Here is a 4895-nt window from a genome sequence, read left to right on the forward strand (position 1 = left end):
ATTTGCGAACATGGGTTTCACCAAACTGTGAAGTCCCTCGGACATGCAACACATTGGTTTCCTTCCACATCAAGCTGACAAGCCCTTTACAAATATGAGTTAATTATTGTACAATCACTCACTCACTCAATCAGCTTAGCAATAGCTTCTTAATGCATCTAACAATGCTATTCAACATGAACAATGATTGGTATAAGACATGCTGTCCATGTCAAATGTTTATTCTTTTTGTTGTTCAGGCTACGAACCAGCCTTACCATCAGTTGGTCCCCCTCAATCCTGAAGTTTGAAGCAGCTTCTCCAGACAGGAAGTAGACATGATTATCCCCCTCGTCGTCGTCCACGGTGGTAACAGTAGCTACAGTGAAGGACCGTTGATCTTCGGGAACTTTGACCTCGTTGGACGTTAGGCCATTTAGAATTATATCCTAGATGCAAAGTACAAAATACGTGCTGAAGATAGTGTACATGTCGTAAGTGTGGTGATAATGGTATTCAATTCTAAGTTATACAATTTCTTGACATGCGCTTCTGGGTAGGAGGGGTACTCGTTAGTGTAGTATGTTTCAAGTAGATCAAGAGATAAATGAGGATGTATTCAAAGTACATATGACAAAAGAAGGACAAGATACAAGAAAGGGTAAACGTTACTGGTTTTATATTTTGATCCAAACCAAAGATCAATGATCTATTCATCTAAGGTACCATCTATATATTTTCAGGGTCGGGTGGGATGGAGTGGGGGTGGGGTGTTCCTTCAAGTTGGGATAAATTACTTTTGTGTCATTTCTTCAACATAAATGTTTTTGTATTTACCTCAATTAACAATCGGCTTTTATGTTGTAATTTTTTTTTAATCCGAAGGTGAAGCAACGTTATTTTTCCCAAGGTGGTCTAAGTTAGTTCTTGTTGAATCCAAGGACGCAACACTCAACACGTTCCCACTGAGATAACTATTGGTCAACTAACTTTAGGAGGGTCGTTGGCGTCTTTGACACGGATTGTCATAGTGTTTGAGATGCGGACCTTCCTCTTGTCCGTCGCCATGACAGTGATGTGGAACTCCTGCACCTCTTCGAAGTCCACCGACTCCTCCATCAAGATGGACGCGGTGCAGTAGTTGTTGACGTTCTGGAACAGCAAGGGGAGAAACACTTCTATTGCAACACATGGTTTTCATTCCATTGACCTCACCGCTTATTGAATATAGTATCTGCATATAGAGACTATCCGTTCATCACACGTGCTCTTTTTCCGTTAATATATACAGTTGCACTTTCGTGTTTCAGTGAAAACATTATGAATATAGATGGGTGAGTGAAGGGAGTTGATTGTGAAATTGTTGATCATGGAACTGAGATGCTTTCTATGGGTAATTTTGTTTTCTGTTGAAGTAGGATCCAAACAATTTTATTTTATTTCAAAGCACATTTTCCTCAGGACATTCGGCATGTCCAACCTACAATTGTTTTCGTTAAACATGCTGACAAATACAGTTTTTATCATGGAACAAACACAAGTTCTTTTAAAAGAATTCCCAGCCATCATGTGGCAGTCACGTGCACGACACAAATCCCAATGTGGATTCTGAGACGACCTGGATTGGACTAATTGGTTACAGATAATACTCTCGTCAATTTTGTAACCATTGTAACACATTGTAACCAACCTGTAATGGCACACATCGCTGTGAGACCAAACTGAACTTGCTGTATGTGGAAATGACTTTCAGTTCCAAGTGTTCATCTTCATCCACATCATATACACTCAATGTACCCATTATCTCCCCTGGAATAGACGTCAGTTTGCGCATCATTAATTCACTATGTAGACAACAATAGCGCAATCTCGCTGTATAACACGTCAAGATAACAAAATCTGTCATAAACATTTGTTAAATGCCTGCAAATGATAAACTTCTAAATGTAATCTAAATCTCATTAATAAGTCCAAACGCTTGATATCAAAAATGAAAATGTTAGTGAGTCAGCGGTTTTACACGCTTTTAGAAATGTTTCAGCAATACCACGGCGAGGGGCACCAGCAATGGGCTTCAAACATTGTACCCATGTCGGAATCGAACCCGGACCTTCGGCGTGGAGAGCGAACGCTTTAACCACTAAGCTACCTCACCGCCCCTCTAAAATGTGGACATGAACGTGAAACCATGTACCTATATACAGAAGAAATATTCTTGTCACAGGCAAATGTCTTTCAAGTGTATTGATACATTTGGACATATACTCATACTTAAACAAATCTCTTTGAATCTGAGTTTTAAAAGACATCGGCTGACCTTTGACGTTTTCTTTCACTCTAGGGTGATCAGTTTCATAGCTGAGCTTGCTGTTGTCCGACGTGACGTGTAGATCGTAAGGTGACTCATTGACATCCCCCACGCCAAACAGAAGCTGAAGAGTTGCCTGGAGAGACAATGTAGTACCAAATCAATTAGTTCCAACCAGAAAACAAGCTATAAAATAAAAGGGACAAAACTATGGAATACTGTAAGGGACATTCTCGCGATCTTGCATTCTCGCGATCTCGACCTTTGAAAACAAGCTTAATATGCCCAAAACACGAGAATGCAAGATCGCGAGAACGCGAGAATGTCCCTTACAGTATTCCATACAAAACCCTTTCCATATTCATAACAAATATCTGCGAATGCAGAGTCGAGTGTACGTTTTCGACTAAATCATGTTTGTTTGTTTGTTTGTTGTTGTTTGATCTACGCAGTTGGGATACGATGACATGCATCAACCAAGTCAGCGATCCTGACCGCCCGATCCCGTTAGTCGCCTCTTACGACAAGCAAAGTCGCCTTTTACGGCAAACATGGGTCGCTGAAGGTTACATGCACAGATAGATTATCAAGAAAAAGCTATTACGCTCAATTTTGTCACTTTGAGGATTATAACCTTTATACTACAATTATGTTTGTTTGTTGTATTACGCCGCATTCAACAATATTCCAGCTATATGATGGCTGTCTGTAAATAATAGTCTCACAAAAAAACTCAGTGATTGGTGTCGTGAGCATCGATCTACGCAGTTGGGATACCATGGCATGCATCACCAAGCCTGACCAACAATCCCCGTTAGTCGTCTCTTAAGACTGGCATGGGTTGCTAAAGATTACTTTAAACTTGAATCTTGATAAAGGAAGAAGTACCTGTCCGGAAACATCGCTTTGAAAGAACAAACGAGGTTGAAATTCATTAGTCAAGTCTTTCTTCTCACAGGTTCTATGTCCATTTAACGTTCTTGTTTGACATATGTCTCTGGACAACTGACTGGATAGGTGTAGACACTTACCTCCATAGGTGGACTACCATTGTCCGTGACACGTATGTCCAGTGTGTACTGTTTGTTCTTATTGGCCTCGTGGTCAAGCTTCTTTGAGGCCGTCAGTTTGTCGCCCTTGATCGCGAACAAGTTGGAAGGGTTGACCAGAATCTCGAAGGTGTGTGACTGACCAACGTCGTCATCAACCACCACTACAGCCAGCGTCTCCCCTGTCGTAAAGTTAATACTTCAATACAAAATGTCATTAGTTGTATTACGCTTGATTGTAATACCAACTTTTGACGTCTAAGTAGACACAGTTCATGGATAACACATTCTTTACTCTACTGTAATAGTGACGTTTCGGTATAGATCCTTATACCTTGTCAAGCAAGACTTGTATAATAAAGAAGTTGTTATTCATAAATTGTGTCTCCCTGGTCATCTGCAACTTTTAAGAAATGTCCGTCAGACAACTCTTGGCGTGAAACCGTAGGCGCAGTTACGCAGATGTCATTGCAGTGTCATTGAAGTGTATCTAGCCTTGGGAACTATACATGCAAACTATTACATCAATAGAAAATCAGATGGGGCGATGACTTGCTCATGGTCAAATAATAATGAAATGCCTCCTGAAAAAAATGAAAGTGTTGACAAAAACAAAATCTAGTTCTCCTACCAATTGCATCTCATAATTTTCATGAGCAGTTCTAAGCGTTTTGTTCATTTTTTAAATTACGTGCATATTCTGTAGGACAAAAATGGCCTTTTACTTTCACGAATTTCAGTAAATATGACACCAGACACTATTCTCGTACCTGGCTCCACCTCTTCCAGGACATTCTTGGGGTGGAGACTGAGTTTCCTTGGTTTCTCATTGACATCCACGAGTGTGATGGGCAGGTCAAACACATTCATCATGGGCGGTTGACCATCATCCTCCACCAACACTGTGATGTAGTAGTTTCTGCGTGTCTCGTAGTCCAGGGTGCAATATTTGCCCCCCACGGAGTAGCACCTAGGGTCGGAGCTGGCAGCCAGCTGTAAAACAACAAAATTCTTGCTAAATACAGTAAATGTTATTTTTCCTGGTACTAGTTTGGCTAAATCTTATTGGTTTTAGGTAACCGAGTCTTGGACAGGCATACCAGTGATTGGCATCATAAGCATAGATCAACGCCAGCGGGACACGATGACACACAATCAGCAAAAACAAACATTTGCTTTCTACCGTGAAACATGTAAGTGAATGTGTGAACGTTTGTTTTTGACGGACGTAATAAACAATATTGCAGGATCATAAAAGTAGTATGTAAATAATCCAGATTAAACCTGAAAAAACACTGGCTGATAGAATCAGTACTTATTTAAAAGACCCTGACCACCCCTAGCTCCAGCAGGTCACTTCTGTCGGGGACGCTGACCATCCTACACTGACCTTCACACATGTTTTCCCGCCCTCAGTGGTCAGTTCAAAGATACTGTCAGCCGAACTGATCAAGAAGATGGACATTGTCTGACCGGGGTCATCATCCTTGACGAACACACAGCCGACCTGCGTCCCATCTCTACTGTTCTCTCGAATTGTGTTCGGTACAAGCTGTAAT

The 4895-nt window shown here is 41.0% G+C and overlaps 1 long non-coding RNA gene across 1 annotated transcript; it reads right to left on the reverse strand.

Annotated features, from left to right (window-relative positions):
• Nucleotides 1–340: 340 nt before the first annotated feature.
• On the reverse strand, nt 341–1783 carry LOC125384437. Its single transcript, XR_007223254.1, has 3 exons — nt 1670–1783; nt 970–1131; nt 341–428 (listed from the first exon to the last, which is right to left on the reverse strand). It is a non-coding gene; the product is annotated as an uncharacterized LOC125384437 (long non-coding RNA).
• Nucleotides 1784–4895: the final 3112 nt, after the last annotated feature.

Source organism: Haliotis rufescens, unplaced genomic scaffold (genome assembly GCF_023055435.1).
Source record: "Haliotis rufescens isolate VD_foot unplaced genomic scaffold, xgHalRufe1.0.p SCAF_3, whole genome shotgun sequence".
Lineage (NCBI taxonomy): Eukaryota > Metazoa > Mollusca > Gastropoda > Lepetellida > Haliotidae > Haliotis > Haliotis rufescens.